The sequence below is a fragment of the Oncorhynchus gorbuscha genome, linkage group LG12 (genome assembly GCF_021184085.1).
Source record: "Oncorhynchus gorbuscha isolate QuinsamMale2020 ecotype Even-year linkage group LG12, OgorEven_v1.0, whole genome shotgun sequence".
Taxonomy (NCBI): domain Eukaryota; kingdom Metazoa; phylum Chordata; class Actinopteri; order Salmoniformes; family Salmonidae; genus Oncorhynchus; species Oncorhynchus gorbuscha.
In genome coordinates this window covers 72,362,494-72,383,508 of record NC_060184.1, presented here as the reverse complement: position 1 = coordinate 72,383,508, position 21,015 = coordinate 72,362,494, and the positions used below count along the sequence as shown (strand labels likewise).

The 21,015-nt window shown below is 42.9% G+C and overlaps 1 pseudogene across 1 annotated transcript in view; it reads right to left on the bottom strand.

The window, feature by feature from the left end:
• Positions 1–21,015, bottom strand: part of LOC123991369 — a 191,672-nt pseudogene that overhangs the window by 89,289 nt on the left and 81,368 nt on the right. The window contains exons 13-14 of the transcript XR_006830786.1: positions 5,898–6,018; positions 5,271–5,509 (exon numbers count right to left, since the gene is read on the bottom strand). The product of XR_006830786.1 is annotated as a sodium channel protein type 4 subunit alpha-like (transcript). The remainder of the gene's footprint in view (positions 1–5,270; positions 5,510–5,897; positions 6,019–21,015) is intronic.

Sequence of the window (21,015 nt, the reverse complement as noted above, 5' to 3'; positions counted from 1 at the left end):
CACGACAGTTCAGACTCTCTATGTATCCAACACAGTCACCACCCCATGACAGTTCAGACTTTTGACACCAAGGCGATAATGACTTGCTGAAAGATGGGAAAGACCAGAGAGGGATGTCATAACAAATATAGTTGAAGTCGGAATTTTACATACACTTAGGTTGGAGTCATTAAAACTCGTTAAACAACTCTACAAATTTCTTGTTAACAAACTATAGTTTTGGCAAGTCGGTTAGGACATCAACTTTGTGCATGACACAAGTAGATTTTCCAACAGTTGTTTACAGACAGATTATTTCACTTATTTCCACTGTATCACAATTCCAGTGGGTCAGAAGTTTACATACACTAAGTTGACTGTGCCTTTTAACAGCTTGGAAAATTCCAGAAAATTATGTCATGGCTTTAGGAGCTTCTGATAGGCTAATTTACATAATTTGAGTCAATTGAAGGTGTACTTGTGGATGTATTTCAAGGCCTATCTTCAAAGTCAGTGCCTCTTTGCTTGACATCGTGGGAAAATCAAAAGAAATCAGCCAAGACTGATTTGTAGACCTCCAAAATTGTAGACGTCCACAAGTCTGGTTCATCCTTGGGAGCAATTTCCAAACACCATGTTTATCTGTACAAACAATAGTACGCAAGAATAAACCCCATGGGATCACGCAGCCATAATGCCGCTCAGGAAGGAGACACGTTCCGTTTCCTAGAGATGAACGTACTTGTGAAAAGTGCAAATCAATCCCAGAACAACAGCAAAGGACCTTCTGAAGATGTTGGAGAAAACAGATACAAAAGTATCTATATTCACAGTAAATTGAGTCCTATATCGACATAACCTGAAAGGCCGCTCAGCAAGGAAGAAGCCACGGCTCCAAAACCTCCATCAAAAGCCAGCCTACAGTTTGCAACTGCACATGAGGACAAAGATCGTACTTTTTGGAGAAATGTCCTCTGGTCTGATGAAACAAAAATATAACTGTTTGGCCATAATGACCATTGTTATGTTTGGAGGAAAAAGTGGCCATCACAAAGCCCTGACCTCAATCCCATATTAAATTTGTGGGCAGAACAAGAGCAAGGAGGCCAAAGAGGCCTACAAACCTGACTCAGTTACACCAGCTCTATAAGGAGGAATGGGTCCAAATTCACCAAACTTATTGTAGGAGGCTACCCGAAACGTTTGACCCAAGTTAAACAATTTAAGGCAATGCTACCAAATACTAATTGACCCACTGGGAATGTGATGAAAGAAATAAAAGCTGAAATAAATAATTATCTCTACTATTTTTCAGACATTTCTCATTCTTAAAATAAAGTGGTGATCTTAACTGACCTAAAACAGGGAATTTTTACTAAGATTAAATGTCAGGAATTGTGAAAAACTGAGTTGAAATGTATTTGGCCATGGTATATGTAAACTTCCGACTTGAACTGTATCTGCTGTGGACACACATGCACATACATACACACACACACACACACACACCAGCCAGATTGTCCACTGTAGCACAAAGTGGCCAGCCAAGTGGAAGAAAACTCTATTGATTTTGACACTGTTGGCCTGAAATGACTTCCTTGTTGGACTACTCCTGGTACCACCAATTACATAACACCAACAATACAATGGTTGTGTCCCAAATGGCACCCTATTCCCTATATAGTGCTGAACTTCAGACCAGGGCCCATACCCAGCACTATAGAGAACCAGCATATATCATACAAATACACATAACTGGTTCCAGTGAATTGTAATGTGAATTGTAATCGAAACACCATATTGACTTCATAATGTGATCGTAAACTCATTGTTGTGAATGATGTCTGTTGATGTGTGATTAACAGGTCATTTCACGGTTATAATCCCCTACGCCCTATGGAGGTTTGATACTATGAAAATTCAGTGAGCCATTTAGTCAGTCAATCAGATGCTACTAACATACTACTTGTACCTAACTATTCCTCTCAGGTCTCCACAAGTGCATAAGGGGTAGAGGCTTGGGGTTCATTTAGGTTTGGGTGTGAATCTCAGTGACAATATCAATTCAAGTCAAATCACATTTTATTTGTCACATGCGCTGAAGATGTAGACCTTACCGTAAAATGCTTACTTCCAAGCCCTTAACCAACAATGCAGTATAAGATATAGAGTTAAGAAAATATTTCCAAAATATATATATATTTTTTTATATAAAAGTAACACAAGAAAATTACATAACAATAACGAGGCTATGTACAGGGGGTACCGGTACTGGGTACAGGTTAGTCAAGGTAATTTTAAAAAAGTGACTATGCATAGATAATAAACAGCGAGTAGCAGCAATGCAAATAATCTTGACGGCCATTTGATGAATTATTAAGTAGTCTCTGTTAAGGAGCCTTTTGGTTCTAGACTTGGCGCTCCACTACCACTTGCCGTGCGGAAGAACAGAGAGAACAGTCTATGACTTGGGTGACTGGAGTCTTTGGGCCTTCCTCTGACACCGACTAATATAGGTTCTGGATGTCAGGAAGCTCGGCCCCAGTGATATACTGGGCCGTACACACTACCCTCTGAAGAGCCTTACAGTCAGATGCTGAGCAGTTGCCATACCAGGCGGTGATGCAACCGGTCAGCATGCTCTCGATGGTGCAGCTGTAGAACTTTTTGAGGATCTGGGGACGCATGCCAAATCTTTTCACTCTCCTGAGGGGGAAAAAGTGTTGTCATACCCTCTTCACAGCTATCTTGGTGTGTTTGGACCATGATAGTTCTGACCTCCTCCCTATAGGCTGTCTCATCATTGTCGGTGTTCAGGCCTAACACTCGTCAGCAAACTTAACAATGGTGTTGGAGTTGTGCTTGGCCCACAGTTGTGGGTGAATAGGGAGTACTGGAGGGGAATAAGCACTTATCCCAGATGTGTTGTTGACAGATGTGTTGTTGCCTACCCTTACCACCTTGGGGCGGTCCGTCAGGAAATCCAGGATCCAGTTGCAGAGGGAGTGTTTAGTCCCAGGGTCCTTATCTTTGTGATGAGCTGTGTGGGTACTATGGTGTTGAATGCTGAGCTGTCATCAATGAACAGCATTCTCTCATAGGTAATCCTTTTGTCCAGGTGGGGAAGGGCAGCGTGGAGTGTGATTGAGATTGTGTCATCTGTGGATCTGTTGGGGCAGTATGCGAATTATAGTGGGTCTAGTGTTTCCGGCATGACGGTGTTGATGTGAGTCATGACCAGCCTTTTGAAGCACTTCATGGCTACAGATGTGAGTGCTACGGGTGGTAGTCATTTAGGCAGGTTACCAAGGCATTCTTGGGAACTATGGTGGTCTGCTTTAAACATGTAGGTATTACAGACTCGGTCAGGGAGAGGTTGAAAATGTCAGTGAAGACACTTGTCAGTTGTGCACTCAAAGCGCATGCTTTGAGTGCACATCCTGGTAATCTGTCTGACGCCGCGGCTTTGTGAATGTTGACCTGTTTAAAGGTCTTGAACATATCAGCTATGGAGTGTGTGATCACACAGTTGTCCTGAACAGCTTGTGCTCTCATGCATGCTTCAGTGTTGCTTGCCTCAAAGCAAGCATAAAAGGCATTTTGTTTGTCTGGTAGGCTCGTGTCACTGGGCAGCTCGCGGCTGGGTCTCCGTTTGTAGATCTTAATAGTTTCAAGCCCTGCCACATGTGACGAGCATCAGAGCCGATATAGTAGGATTCAATCTTAGTTCTGTTTTGACGCTTTGCCTGTTTGATGGTTCGTCTGAGGGTATAGAGGGATTAGTGTCATGCTCCTTGAAAGCTGCAGCTTTGGGCTTTCTCTCAGTGCGGATGTTGTCTGTAATCCATGGTTTCTGGTTGGGATATGTACGTATGGTCACTGTGGGGACGACGTTGTCGAATCACTTATTGATGAAGCCAGTCACTGAGGTGGTATACTCAGAACATATTCCATTCTGTGCTAGCAAAACAGCCCTGTAGCTTAGCATCCGCGTCATCGGACCACTTCCGGGGTGGCAGGGTAGCCTAGTGGTTAGAGCGTTGGACTAGTTACCGAAAGGTTGCAAGTTCAAATCCCCGAGCTGACAATAAGAATTTAAATTGAAAATAAGAATTAAAAATAAGAATTTGTTCTTAACTGACTTGCCTAGTAAAATAAAGTACAAATTGGACCACTTCTGTATTAAGTGTTAGTCACTGGTACTTCCTGCTTTAGTTTTTGCAGGAATCAGGAGGATATAATTATGGACAGATTTTCCAATTGGAGGACGAGGGAGAGCCTTGTATGCATCTCTGTGTGCGGAGTAAAGGTGGTCTAGAGTTTTCTTCCTCTGAAATTAGGTCAAATTTAAGTTTGCCTGCATTAAAGTCCCCGGCCACTAGTAGCGCTGTTTTAGATGAGCATTTTCTTGGTTGCTTATGGCCTTACACAACTTGTTGAGTGCGATCTTGGTGCCAGTATCTGTTTGTCGTGGTAAAGAGACGGCTACAAATAATAAAGATAAGAACTCTCTTGGTATATAATGTGGTCTACAGCTTATCATGAGGTATTCTATCTCAGGCGAGCAATACCTCAAGACTTCTTTAATATTAGACATCGCGCACCAGCAGTTCTTGACAATAGACAGACACCCCCGCCCTTGTTTTACCAGACGTAGCTGCTCTGTCCTGCCGATGCACGGAGAAGCCAGCCAGCTCTATATTATCAGTGTTGTCGTTTAGCCACGTGTAGGTGAAACATATGATAATACCGTTTTCATGTCCCGTTGGTAGGATAGTCTTAATCATAGATCGTCCAGTTTGTTCCCCAATGATTGCACGTTGGCCAGTAATACAGAGGGTAGTGGTGGTTTACCTACTCGTTGGCAAATTCTTACAAGGAACCCTGCCCTCCTTCCCCTTTTTTCTTCATTCGGATGACAGGGATTTGGGCCTTGTCTTGACAAAGCAGTATATCCATTGCGTCGGACTCATTAAAGAAAAAATCTTTGTCCAGTTCAAGGTGAGTAATCGTTGTTCTAATGTACAGAAGCTCTTTTTGGTCATAAGAGACGTTAGCAACAATAATATGTACAAAATGAGTTACAGATAATGACAAAAAAGCTAACAAAATAGTACAGTTGGTTAGGACAATAGTGGAGCAAAGAGTTTTTTTTCCTCTGAGTAACTGACCTGACTAAGTTAAACCTCTAGGCCTAAACTTCCGTGGTCCTCCAACAAAAATGGTGGGTAAAAATGTACACAAAAATGTTTCTCCAAGAGTTTCCTTTGTGCCCTCTCCTCTCCACTTACCAGGTTGCCTATGGACAGCATGCCGTTGAACTCGTCAGTCATGGGGTAGTGCTCCATGGCCATGAACAGGGTGTTGAGCACGATGCAGATGGTAATGGCTAGGTCCAGGAAGGGATCCATCACCATCACCTTGACCAGCGCCTTCAACCGAAGCCAACGTGGACTGCTTTCCCAGATCAGGTACTTGTGGGCAAACTCATACCAGCAGGGGTGGCACTTCTGATGCGACTCCTCCAGTTCTAGGAGGGGGGAGAGTACATTTTCTTCAGGGAGGTTCTCACAGTATGCCTTTGCCAGATGTGGGTGGGGCCTAGCTTGGGTGCATGCATGTGTAATGAGGGAGTTTGATGAAGATTGATAGCAAGTCACTGAGGATGAGGTGGTAGGGCCTAATGTGTGATCATGACTCTGCTAATGTTTTTATCTGTCGGTGTAACTTTGGAATGTGGCTTCTGCCGCACAGTCACCCTCTATCTAGTCCATAGGCACGGCCCGTGCACATTTGAGGACACCGTCAGCCTCAATCCTCATAGAGGGGTAAACAGCAGATAAGAGGAGCTCCTGGGCTCACACAATTTGCCCCTCAATGAGGCAGTGGGGTGAACAGCAGAGGAGAGAGGACCTTACCCTCCAAGGCGTCGGTGAGGTAGCTGGCGGCGCTCAAAGCTCGGTCCCTGCGTGCGTGCTCTTGTCTGGATACCTGGCGAGGGAGCAGCATGTTGCTCAGCTCTGTGCTGGAGTTAGGCCTCTGGAGGAGAAAGAACAGTTGATATATATCGTTGAGGAGAGGCGGCCATATTGGTGAGGAGAGAGAGCCATATTGGTGAGGTGAGGAATCCATATTGGACAATATAAGCAGCCATATTGGTCAGGAAAGTTGGCCATTTTGGTGAGGAGAGGCATATATGGATTATTCAATGCAGTCAAATTTAATTTAATTATCTGCAAGTGATTAGGAAATGACTGTACCATAAGTCAGGGTTACAGCTTCAATATGTACTTTATCTCACATTGATTCAACAGACAGGTCTTTCAATTTATGTCGGGTCAATGGCAGAGGCATGATTCAGGACAGAGACAGGTTGGTGACATTTATCTAAGACACACACACACACAGAGAAACATACATACACATTGTCGTGGCAATTTCCTGTATTACCAAATGAGAAGAGTTACAAACCACACACCAGTCAGAGTTATACTTAAACTTCATCTTTAATAATGGGCAGCCACTAACATTGAGTGGCTGCTGCCAACACACTGTCATTGACACTGACCCAACTCCAGCCATTTTAATAATGGGAATTGATGGGAAATGATGTAAATATATCACTAGCCACTTTAAACAATGCTACCTTATATAATGTTACTTACCCTACATTATTCATCTCATATGCATATGTATATACTGTACTCTACATCATCGACTGCATCCTTATGTAATACATGTATCACTAGCCACTTTAACTATGCCACTTTGTTTACTTTGTCTACACACTCATCTCATATGTATATACTGTACTCGATACCATCTACTGTATGCTGCTCTGTACCATCACTCATTCATATATCCTTATGTACATATTCCTTATCCCCTTACACTGTGTATAAGACAGTAGTTTTGGAATTGTTAGTTAGATTACTTGTTGGTTATCACTGCATTGTCGGAACTAGAAGCACAAGCATTTCGCTACACTCGCATTAACATCTGCTAACCATGTGTATGTGACAAATCAAATTTGATTTGATTTGATTTGATTTATGAGCTTTACCATAGCCCTGTAACTTTCAACAATTCACTATCTATAATGCATTTTTTGAGAGTCCCAACATAATGGCAACTGAGATCTTTTATAGCAAAGATACACCCCTCTCAACTTACATGACGAACCACAGATCTTAGGAACTCTTCACAAAGAGCCTTTTTCTTGAGAAAGGAGTATCCCTTAGCCAGATTGCATTCGCTATAAATTATCGCTCAGTTTGGTCTCTAAAACGAGGTTCTAATCTCGTTCCTGGTACTTCATAGTACCAAAAACATTACCTCATCCAAGGTATAACTCAATTGTCAACTATATCTACTCCCATCTCAAGTAAAACCCCTCTTCTCCCCACTCCTGGGCAAGGTCACTGAGGGGAGTGACTTGCGCAAAGACATTGTGGAGTCAATTAATTGGTTCCCTCTTAATCACGGCATCCCTTCACATGGTTTAACAGATACATTCACATATGAAGACAATGTTCCATCCTGTCCTCTTCCATTTCTGATATTCTGCATAGCACCAGAGACATGTAAAAGACAAGTCTGACCTCTCCCCACTCTGGGCCCTAAATGACTGAGCCCCAGCTGAGAAGGGAAAAGTGCAACTGCCAACACTATAGTCCAAAGGGATACATTCTAATGACATGTATCTCACATAAGCATATTATGTAAATAAAACATCTCATTTATCTATGTTACCCAACTAATTCAGATTCATCCGCCACAACATACAAACACACAACACACACATATCATCCCTAGTGCCATGCGATATCCCTATACCTATTATTAGTAGTCTGCACTTCAGATTGATACATTATTACACCGGGATTTCAAATATGAATGTCAAACATTGTAAATGAGATTCAAATGTAGTTGTTTATTTTGCTGAGGGAGGATTAAGGGAGGATCTATTGTAATTTTCCTCAAAACATCCTACATCTTTCTTATTCTGCAGAATAACAGCAGTCCACCTCTTACCGCAAATATAACAAGATACACATTTCCTTCCAGCTGAATGTGTGAATGACAGGGGTTATATTGAGTCCAATCAAAGCCTTCCCGACACAAATCAGACTCCCTCTATGATTACATAGCATCTCATTGCTGTCCCAGGTAGTCAGGCTGGCAGGCATGTGTGACGCACATCCCCAGTCTCAGGGCTCACATAAAAGCACCCACTCACTGTTTGGCAAGTAGGGAATCCGCCACCGGACCATTCACCATCTCTCCCTGGTGAAAGGAGAGCAGCAGGCCCCTCCACCAAAACTGCCACAAATGTTCGTTTAGCATTTGTCTCTACTGTGGGTTGCCATGGTTGCATTTTCAAGACTACTGGGCGTCTGTGCAGCACACAAGCACGCACAATACAGTATATCATATGTATATACTGTATTCTATTCAAGGCTCGTGTTATATAACTACTGACGTACACATCCTTCTATGCATATGCTGTTCATAATGTCTATACACACCATTATATACAGTATATTTATATTCAGGACTCTGACATTTCTCGTTCTGATATTTCTTAATTTCTTTATTTGTATTTTTCGGGATTTGTGTCTATTGTTTTTTATTGTCAGGTATTACTGCACTGCTTGAGCTAGAAACATAAGCATTTCACTTCACCTGCGATAACATTTTTTTAAATATTTGTGTACGCAATCAATACAATTTTACTTTATTTGACACACACAGACACACACAGACACACACACACACACACACACACACACACACACACACACACACACACACACACACACACACACACACACACACACACACACACACACACACACACACACATAAATCTGTATTAGCAGACTTAAGAGCATCCTGGTGTAAAAGTGACACAAGAGGTTTATTATTACTGTATTGTCCTCCAGAGGACAATAACTCTGGTTATTAGTTCCTCCAGGATTTTGGTGTAATTTTTTGTGGTATTTGCAACAACAAAAAATTGTTTTGCTGTGGTAAATCTGACATTTTGCAAGGCAATATGCAATGATTTTGTCCAATTTCTCCCCAAAAATTACTGACGAGGGAAAGAGTTTGTTAACATGTGGCTTGATTGAACTCTATTATGTGGTAAAGGTGTTGTGATTGGTTGAAATTGCAAGCCCTCTTTTCTAGTGCGGTGATAGGTCAGTTTTATGAGATAATATTGTGATGATTTGACTGTTTTATGTGGTAATAGTGAGTTGATTGGTTAAGTTTGCAAACATGATATGCGGGAAATGTTGATTATGCTAAAAAAAGGGTGGTCAATCTCAAAATGATCAATGAACTGTGCTTGTTCTTTTGTTTGGGGTAAATAGAAATTATTGGTAGTCCTTTGAAATATAATCTTTTGATTTGATTTGTATCTTTCTTTTCATCATTTGTTTATAGTGCATTCGGAAAGTATTCAGACCCCTTGACATTTTCCACATTTTGTTACGTTTTTAAATGTCCTCAGAAATCTACATACAATACCCCATCATGACAAAGCAAAAACAGGTTTTTAGACATTTTTGAGGTCGAAGGAATTGTCCGTAAAGCTCCAAAACAGGATTTTGTTGAAATTTCCAAGAGCTGGCTGCCCGGCCAAACTGAGCAAGCGGGGGAGAAAGGCCTTGGTCTGGGAGATGACCAAGAACCCGATGGTCACTCTGACAGAGCTCTAGAGTTCCTCTGTGGAGATGGTAGAACCTTCCAGAAGGACAACCATCTCTGTAGCACTCTACCAATTAGGCCTTTATGGTAGAGTGGCCTGCCATAAGCAACTACACAGAAATGGGCACATGACAACCCGCTTGGAGTTTGCCAAAAGGCACCTTAAGTCTGTCAGACCATGAGAAACAAGATTCTCTGGTCTGATGAAACCAAGATTGAACTCTTTGACCTGAATACCAAGCGTCACGTCTGGAGGAATCCTGGCACCATCCCTACAGTGAATCACGTGGTGGCAGCATCATACTGTGGGGATGTTTTTCAGCAGCAGGGACTGGGAGTCGAGTCAGGATCGAGGGAAAGATAAACGGAGCAAAGTACAGAGAGATCCTTGATGAAAATCTGCTCCAGAGCGCTCAGGACCTCAGACTTAAGCGACAGTTTACCTTCCAACGGGACAACGACCCTGAGTACACAGCCTAGACAACGCAAGAGTAGTTTGGGTGACAAGTCTCTGAATGTTCTTGAGTGGCCCAGCCAGAGCCCGGACTTGAACACGGTTCAACATCTCTGGAGAGACCTGAAAAAAGCTGTGCAACAACGCTCCCCATCCACCTTGACAGAGCTTGAGAGCATCTGCAGAGAAGAATGGGAGAAACTCCACAAATACAGGTGTGCCAAGCTTGTGTTTCATACCCAAGAAGACTCTATGCTATAATCTCTGCCAAAGGTGTTTCAACAAAGTACTGAGTAAACAGACAGTTTTTTTAATACATTTGCAAACATTTTCTAAAAACTTGTTTTTGCTTTGTCGTTATGGGGTATTGTGTGCAGATTGATGAGGGGAAAAAAACATTTAATACATTATTGAACAAGGCTGTAACGTAACAAAATGTAGAAAAAGTCAAGTGGTCAGAATACTTTCCAAAGGCACTGTACATGATACCTGGTCTGGCAATAGACAGGCAGATAGGTAGGTCACCTGAGGGGGACCTAGGCAGGGAAGAAACACAGCCAGCCATAGCCAGGGGATTTGGCCAGTAAATCTCATTGACCCAGGAGACCCTGTTTTATCTGGCTCTGCAGTGTGTGTGTGTGTGTGTGTGTGTTTGTGTTTGTGTTTGTGTGTGTGTGTGTGTGTGTGTGTGTGTGTGTGTGTGTGTGTGTGTGTGTGTGTGTGTGTGTGTGTGTGTGTGTGTGTGTGTGTGTGTGTGTGTGTGTGTGTGTGTGTGTGTGTGTGTGTGTGTGTGTGTGTGTGTGAGAGAGAGAGAGAGAGAATGAAAAAGAGATATCAAAAAGGATCAGTAATGGAGATAGGGTTAGTGGAGTGGTCTGACACCAGTCTGTTCTGCGAGCAGTCTGTTCTGATATCAGTCTGTTCTGAGAGAAGTCTGTTCTGAGAGAAGTCTGTTCTGAGAGCAGTCTGTTCCCTGGGAGAGAGGAGCATAATGTTCTTTATTTGTGCCCACACATACACTCGCACTCTCTGAAGAGCCAGATAAAACAAGAGGGTCCACTGCGTCAATGAGATTTACTGGCCAAATCCCCTGGCTGTGGCTGGCTGTCCTGTGTGTGGTCTTGCTGTTCCCAGCCTGGGTCCCCCTGTTAGGTAACCTACCTATCTGACAGTCTGCTGCCAGACCACACAAATGACTACAGATGAGGGGAAAAATAGATTTGAACCTGTAATTTCTTGTATCACTTACTGTTATTTCCTTTAAAAAAAAACATGCCTCATTGTAAGAAATTGCAGGACGTCAATCAATAAAATGTTGAATTGTGACAAATTGTTGTGCACTGGAGTTAGAAGGTGCGATGTTATGGATTACTCTGAATAATAACTGTGGATGAATAACTCTTAACCATTTGAGTCTAAGCCATGTTTAAGCCGGGGGTCATTTTGCTATTTGATTTTGAATTTTAAGACCCTTGAAATATATACAAAAATAATTTGATCAAAAAATGTATTTCCGCCTTACTGCTATTAGCCCATAAAAACTCATTGAATAACATATTCACTACATGGAACAGATAGTCCCCCAAAAAAAATCTAAAGGAAGTTTGTTCTGAAGTGTCTATCTTATATCTGAGAGATATAATAAAGATAAGGATAGTTTTATCTTAGTATTTTTTGTATTTTTTACATGCATTTAACCTGTTATGTTTGTCAATATACAGTCTTGATATGGAGTACCAGTCAAAAGATTGGACACATATACTCATTCAAGGGTTTTTCTTCATTTTTGCTATTTTCTACACTGAAGAATAATAGTGAAGACATCAAGACTATGAAATAACACGTAGTTTTGTTTAACAAAAAAGTGTTAAACAAATCAAAATATATGTGAGAATTGAGATAGAATTGAGATTCTTCAAAGTAGCCACCCTTTGCCTTGATGACAGCTTTGTAGACTCTTGGCATTCTCTCAACCAGCTTCACAAGGTAGTCACCTGGAATGCATTTAAACTAACAGGTGTGCATTGGTAAAAGTTCATTTGTGGAATTTCTTTCCTTCTTAATGCATTTGAGCCAATCAGTTGTGTTGTCACAAGGTAGGGGTGGTATACAGATGATAGCCCTATTTAGTAAAAGACCAAGTCCATATTATGGCAAGAACAGCTCAAATAAGCAAAGAGAAAAGACAGTCCGTCAGTACTTTAACTTCTTATGGCTGGGAGGCGCTATTTTCATGTTCGGATGAAAATTGTGCCCAGAGTAAACTGCCTACCACTCAGGCCCAGAAGCGAAGATATGCATATTATTAGTAGATTTGGATAGAAAACACTCTGACGTTTCTAAAACTGTTTGAATTATGTCTGTGAGTATAATAGAACTCATATGGCAGGCAAAAACCTGAGATAAAATCCAACCAGGAAGTGGGAAATATGAGGTTTGTAGGTTTTCAAGTCTTTGGCTATCCAAGAAACAGTGTAAATTTGGTCCGATTGCACTTCCTATGGCTTCCACTAGATGTCAACAGTCTTTAAAACCTTGTTTCAGGCTTCTACTGTGGAGGGAGAGTGAATAAGAGCTTCTTTGACTAAGAGGTCTAGCAGAATGCCAAGTTATGCACGTGGCCATGAGAGTGAGCTACGTTCCTTTTCATTTCCAAAGATAAAGGAATTGTCCAGTTGGAATATTATTTATGATAAAAACATCCTAAAGATGGATTCTATACATCGTTTGACATGTTTCTACGAACTGTAATGGAACCTTTTGACTTTTTGTCTGGACTAAGTGTCTGCGCCCTCGTGAATTTTGATTTGTGAACTAAACACGTGAACAAAAAGGAGGTATTTGGACATAAATGATGGACTGCTGCAGAGGATAAGTTCATTAGAGTTACCAGACTCAGAAATTGAAGCCCAAACAGAGTTCAAGTAACAGATACACCTCAACATCAACTGTTCAGAGAAGACTGCGGGAATCAGGCCTTCATGGTCGAATTACTGCAAAGAAACCACTATAAAACACACCAATAAGAATAGACTTGCTTGGGCTAAGAAACACGAGCAATGAACATTAGACCGGTGGAAATCTTGGTCTGATGAGTCCAAATCTGAGATTTTTGGTTCCAACCGCCGTGTCTTTGTGAGACGCAGAGGGAAAGTCATCTAGGGAAAGGGTGACTACTATGAAGAACCTCAAATATAAAACATATTTTGATTTGTTTAACACTTTTTTTGGTTACTACATGATTCCATATGTGTTATTCCATAGTTTTGATGTCTTTACAATGTAGAAAATAGTCAAATAAAGAAATCAGTAGGTGTGTCCAAACATTTGACTGGTACTGTATCCTTCCATATATTTTTTAAACTGGTGCTGGGGGACCTTTTGGGCGGGTCTTGTGAGGCCTGTGGGCTTTCTTCCTGAGTGTCTCACCTTTACACAGAGGGGTCATATTAATGTGTAGCCAAAACTGTACGGATGCTACACAGAAGTTGGCAGATCTGCTGTACCAACATCAGACGAGTCCCTTGATCCTTGTGGAGGTCGTAGGGCAAAACCTGAGAGTATCATATTTGTTCCTGAGATCATCTTTCCATAGAGGGGTCATACATGTTTTTAGGCCAAACCGTTCAGACGCTACAGAAGATTTTGTGAGAAGACAACTTTCTGGATGTCTCATGGTCTGACAAACATGGCTCTGGCTCTCTTACCTTTAACAGCAGTTTTACATAGACGGATGAGGTGTATTGAGATGCATCCAATGCAAAAAAAACCGGATATTTCTAGCTTAAACTGACAGATTATTATGTTGATTTTTTTCTTTATGCTAAATACATTTCCGTGGGGGTTGGACATCAGTTGGTGTTGAAGACTTTCATTAACGATCAAGTTGTAATGCATCTAAATGTCTAAATGCATATGTCCCTCCACCTTTATTCAGGTATTTGATTTGATTTAGGTTTGTGGTAAAAGGAAGGATGCCTTTGAAAGTATCCAAATAGGGCCCTAGTTTAGATGTTTTAAAATTTCTTTAATTATTTTACCCCTTTTTTCTCCCCAATTGGTAGTAGTAAAAGTCTTGTATCATCGCTGCAACTCCCGTAGGGAGCCATGTGTCCTCCGAAACACAACCCAACCAAGTCGCACCGCTTCTTGACACAATGCACATCCAACCCGGAAGCCAGCCGCACCAATGTGTCGGAGGAGGAAACATCGTACACCTGGCGGCCTGGTCAGCGTGCACTGCACCCAGCCTAACACAGGAATCGCTAGTGCACGATGAAACAAGGATATCCCTACCAGCCAAACCCTCTCCAACCCAGACAACACTGGGCCAATTGTGCGCCGGTCGCGGCTGGCTGCAATAGAGCCTGAGCTCAAACCCAGAATCTCTGGTGGCACAGCTAGCACTGCGGTGCAGTGCCTTAGACCACTGCGCTACCCGGGAGGCCTAGATATTTTTCTTGAGGTCATGCAGAGCAGCATAATATCATGGGATATGTAAGATATGTACAGTAGCTATCCAGACCAAAAATAAGCACATGCTCTGTTTCACTCTACAATAAACCCTGTCAACACAAACACACACAGACACTCACACACAAACAGCCACACAGACACACACAAACAAACACAAGGCAGCGACAGCATGGAAAGTGATTCATTGAGTATTAGAGAAAATGCAATTGCATTAAGGCTCTTTCCTCTTCCGTTCCTACACAGTTGCTAACACCTCCGCGGGGTAGTGTGAATCATCTGTATTGAAACAGCAAATCAAACCGTGTGTTGTGTTAATGTTGAGGAGCCCAGTGGGGAAGAGGGAGCTGTTAGCTGTACCAGTGTCACAGAGGTCTTGGTCAATGACTCCAGACAGCCAGAGGCTACTAAGCCCTGAGTCTACTCTGCAGGATACGAGCCTGGCCATTCCTGTGATACAGGCTTATATAATAGTTATCCAGTTATCCACAGGGTGAATTCCCATGATGCACGCAGATACACAACAACACACACAGACACACGAAGCAACTAAATAACTCCACTCAGAACATGACGCCGTGCTGGATAGTCGCCGTATTGAGAGCTCCGCATGTACTTTGCTATGTTGTGATTCTTTTGACGTTTATCTTTACTTTCTTTCCATGAAATGTCTGCTAACATTTTTTATAACCGACAATAACTTTGAACATCAGATTGGCAGTTACTTCCCCAATTCCTGCTGCAACTTCGACTTATCTGCGCTGGGCTCTTTCTTATAATTCCGACCCAATTTTCGGGGTATGCAAGAGGAGAGTCAGCATTACAGAGGCAGGAGAGGGGGAGTCCTGGCGAGATTAAGGTGAAGGGAAAACCAGCCACCCCTTCCCGACATTCTATTGGCCAATGTACAGTGGCTTACAAAAGTATTCATCCCCCTTGGCGTTTTTCCTATTTTGTTGCATTACCTGTAATTTAAATAGATTTTATTTGGATTTCATGTCATGGACATACACAAAATAGTCCAAATGGGTGAAGTGAAATGAAAAAAATTACTTGTTTCAAAAAATTATTTTAAAAAAAAAACTGAAAAGTGTTGCGTGCATATGTATTCACCCCCTTTGCTATGACATTTACATTACATTTAAGTCATTTAGCAGACGCTCTTATCCAGAGCGACTTACAAATTGGTGCATTCACCTTATGAAGACCCTAAATAAGATCTGGTGCAACCAATTACCTTCAGAAGTCATATAATTAGTTAGATTGCACACAGGTGGACTTTATTTAAGTGTCACATGATCTCAGTATATATATACCTGTTCTTTAAGGCCCCAGAGTCTTAACACCATTAAACAAGGGGCACCACCAAGCAAGTGGTACCATGAAGACCAAGGAGCACTCCAAACAGGTCAGGGACAAAGTTGTGGAGAAGTACAGATCATTGTTGGGTTATAAAAAAAATATCCAAAACTTTGAACATCCCACGGAGCACCATTAAATTCATTATTAAAAAATGGAAAGAATGAGCACCATTAAAAAATGGAAAGAATATGACACCACAACAAACCTGCCAAGAGAAGGCCGCCCAACAAAACTCACGGACCAGGCAAGGAGGGCGTTAATCAGAAAGGCAACAAAGAGGCCAAAGATAACCTGGAAGGAGCTGCAAAGCTCCACAGCGGAGATTGGAATATCTGTCTATAGCATCACTTTAAGCCGTACACTCCAAGGAGCTGGGCTTTATGGAAGAGTGGCTAGAAAAAAGGCATTTCTTAAAGAAAAAATAAGCAAACACGTTTGGTGTTCACCAAAAGGCATTTGGGAGATTCCCAAACATATGGAAGAAGGTACTCTGATCAGATGAAACAAAAATTGAGCTTTTTGGCCATCAAGGAAAACACTATGTCTGGCGCAAACCCAAAATGTCTCATCGCCCTGAGAATACCATCTCCACAGTGAAACATGGTGGTTGCAGCATCATGCTGTGGGATGATTTTAATCGGCAGATTTTTGTCCATCAAGGAAAACGTTATGTCTGGCGCAAACCCAACCCCATCCCCACAGAGAAGCATGGTCGTGGCAACATCATGCTGTGGGGATGTTTTCATCGGCAGGGACTGGGAAACTGGTCAGAATTGAGTACAAATTATTGAGGGAAACCTGTTTCAGTCTTCCAAAGATTTGAGACTGGGATGGTGTTTCACTTTCCAGCAGGACAATGACCCTAAGCATACTGCTAACGCAACACTCGAGTGGTTTAAGGGGAAACATTTAAATGTCTTGGAACGGCCTAGTCAAAGCCCAGACCTCAATCCAATTGAGAATCTGTGGTATGACTTAAAGATTGCTGTACACCAGCGGAACCCATCCAACTTGAAGGAGCTGGAGCAGTTTTGCCTTGAAGCTTATAGAGACATGGCCCAAGAGACTTGCAGCTGTAATTGCTGAGAATGGTGGCCCTGCAAAGTATTGATTTTGGGGGTGAATGGGTTTTGCACGCTCAAGTTTTTTGTTTTTCTTGTCTTATTTCTTGTTTAATTCACAATAGAAAATATTTTGTATCTTCAAAGTGGTAGGCATGTTGTCTAAATCAACTTATACATAACCAAAATCTATTTTAATTCCAGGTTGTAAGGCAACAATATAGAAAAAATGCCAAGAGGGGTGAATCCTTTCACAAGCCACTGTACAGTCACATGATAATAAAATGCATGATCTCCGATCGCGGATTGGCTACCAACGTGACTCTCGTAACTGCAATATTCTCAGCTTTTTTGAAACATGGCTTTCGGACAACTCGAGAAGGTCAATGGATTATCCATTCACCGAGTGGACAGGACAGTAGAGTCAGGGAAATTAAGGAGGGGAGGTTTTTGCCTCTTCATAAACAACAAATGGTGTGCTGACTTGAGCGCAGTGGTAGTCTCAACCCATTGTTCACCTGTCTTGGAATAACCGATGGTCAAATGCCGACCCTTCTACCTCCCTAGGGAGTCTTCAGCTGTTATTGTGACTGTTGTATACATTTCACCTCAGGACAAGAAATATAACAATCTGGCACTTATCGAACTGTACAAGGCTATAAACAAGCAGGAAAACTTACACCCAGAAGCTGTCTTTCTTGTCGCTAGCTATTTCAACTCAGTGGCATTAAGACACATGATTCCCTATTTCCATTAACACGTCTCCTTCGCCTCAAGGTACAATAAAGTCCTAGACCATTGTTACTCTACCCACAACAAGCATACAAGGCCCTCCTTTGTCCGCCATTCAGCAAATCAGAGCATGACTCCGTACTGTTTACAAGCAGAAGCTTAAACAGGAAGTACCTGTGACTCACTTTGTTAAGAAATGGTAGTCAGAATCAGAGATTATGCTACAGGACTGCTTTGCTAGCGCTGATTGGAATCTATTCCGACACCCCGGCGATATCCATCGATGAGTTAACCACCTCCGTCACCAGCTTCGTATGGAAATGCATAGGCAATGTTGACCCCACAGAAGGTTCGATGCTTCCTCAACCAAGAGCCCTGGATTAACACCGAGGTTGGCGCTAAGATATAGGACAGGGCTACCGCACACAGGGCTATCACAGACGACTCTGAGCCTACTGGTAGGAACGCGAAGCGACTGCTTCCATCACGTGGACTGGGACATGTTTCGTATTGCGTCAGATAAAAATATTGACGAATACGCTGATTCGGTGTGCGAGTTCATTAGAACGTGTGTCGAAGATGTCGTTCCCATAGCAACGATAAAAACATTCCCTAACCAGAAACCGTGGATTTATGGCAGCATTCGCGTGAAACTGAAAGCGCGAACCACTGCTTTTAATCAGGGCAAGGTGTCTGGCAACATGACCGAATACAAACAGTGCAGCTATTCCCTCCGCAAGGCTATTAAACAAGCTAAGCGTCAGTACAGAGACAAAGTGGAATCTCAATTCAACGGCTCAGACACAAGAGGCATGTGGCAGGGTCTACAGTCAATCACGGACTACAAGAAGAAACCCAGCCCAGTCACGGACCAGGATGTCTTGCTCCCAGGCAGACTAAATAACTTTTTTTGCCCGCTTTGAGGACAATACAGTGCCACTGACACGGCCTGCAACGAAAACATGCGGTCTCTCCTTCACTGCAGCCGAGGTGAGTAAGACATTTAAACGTGTTAACCCTCGCAAGGCTGCAGGCCCAGACAGCATCCCCAGCCGCGCCCTCAGAGCATGCGCAGACCAGCTGGCCAGTGTGTTTATGGACATATTCAATCAATCCCTATACCAGTCTGCTGTTCCCACATGCTTCAAGAGGGCCACCATTGTTCCTGTTCCCAAGAAAGCTAAGGTAACTGAGCTAAACGACTACCGCCCTGTAGCACTCACTTCCGTCATCATGAAGTGCTTTGAGAGACTAGTCAAGGACCATATCACCTCCACCCTACCTGACACCCTAGACCCACTCCAATTTGCTTACCACCCAAATAGGTCCACAGACGATGCAATCTCAACCACACTGCACACTGCCCTAACCCACCTGGACAAGAGGAATACCTATGTGAGAATGCTGTTCATCGACTACAGCTCGGCATTCAACACCATAGTACCCTCCAAGCTCGTCATCAAGCTCGAGACCCTGGGTCTCGACCCCGCCCTGTGCAACTGGGTACTGGACTTCCTGACGGGCCGCCCCCAGGTGGTGAGGGTAGGCAACAACATCTCCTCCCCGCTGATCCTCAACACGGGGGCCCCACAAGGGTGCGTTCTGAGCCCTCTCCTGTACTCCCTGTTCACCCACGACTGCGTGGCCACGCACGCCTCCAACTCAATCATCAAGTTTGCGGACGACACAACAGTGGTAGGCTTGATTACCAACAACGACGAGACGGCCTACAGGGAGGAGGTGAGGGCCCTCGTAGTGTGGTGTCAGGACAATAACCTCACACTCAACGTCAACAAAACTAAGGAGATGATTGTGGACTTCAGGAAACAGCAGAGGGAACACCCCCCTATCCACATCGATGGAACAGTAGTGGAGAGGGTAGCAAGTTTTAAGTTCCTCGGCATACACATCACAGACAAACTGAACTGGTCCACTCACACTGACAGCGTCGTGAAGAAGGCGCAGCAGCGCCTTTTCAACCTCACGAGGCTGAAGAAATTTGGCTTGTCACCAAAAGCACTCACAAACTTCTACAGATGCACAATCGAGAGCATCCTGGCGGGCTGTATCACCGCCTGGTACGGCAACTGCTCCGCCCTCAACCGTAAGGCTCTCCAGAGGGTAGTGAGGTCTGTACAACGCATCACCGGGGGCAAACTACCTGCCCTCCAGGACACCTACACTGCATTGTCCTACACAAGCATTTCAATGTTAACATCTGCAGTGTAACAAATAAAAATTTGATTTGATTTGCCCAATGTTAAGAAGGCCATCATCAAGGACATCAACCACCCGAACCACTGCCTGTTCACCCCGCTATCATCCAGAAGGCGAGGTCAGTACAGGTGCATCAAAGCTGGGACCGAGAGACTGAAAAACAGCTTCTATCTCAAGGCCATCAGACTGTTAAACAGCCACCACTAACATTGAGTGGCTGCTGCCAACACACTGTCATTGACACTGACCCAACTCCAGCCACTTTAATAATGGGAATTGATGGGAAATTATGTAAATATATCACTAGCCACTTTAAACAATGCTACCTTATATAATGTTACTTACCCTACATTATTCATCTCATATGCATACGTATACACTGTACTCTATATCATCGACTGCATCCTTATATAATACATGTATCACTAGCCACTTTAAATATGCCACTTTGTTTACTTTGTCTACATACTCATCTCATATGTATATACTGTACTCGATACCATCTACTGTATGCTGCTCTGTACCATCACTCATTCATATATCCTTATGTACATATTCTTTATCCCCTTACACTGTGTATAAGACAGTAGTTTTGGAATTGTTAGTTAGATTACTTGTTGGTTATCACTGCATTGTCGGAACTAGAAGCACAAGCATTTCGCTACACTCGCATTAACATCTGCTAACCATGTGTATGTGACAAATAAAATTTGATTTGATTTGATTTGTTTTGGTAAGGACATGAACAAGTACAAGAAGTCCCGCTACGACCTGCACAGAGTCATCAAACGAGCAAAAGGACAATATAGGAATAAGGTGGAATCATATTACACAGTCTCCGATGTGGCAGGCCATCGGAGTCCATTAAGGATTACAAAGGAAGATCCAGCCGTGATCTGCCCAACGATGCTTATTTTCCAGATGAACTCAATGCATTTTATGCACACTTCGACATTAACACTGTGCGTGAGGTCCCCCCCAACCTAGAGGACTGGGTGATCTCGCTCTCTGGGGCCATTGTGT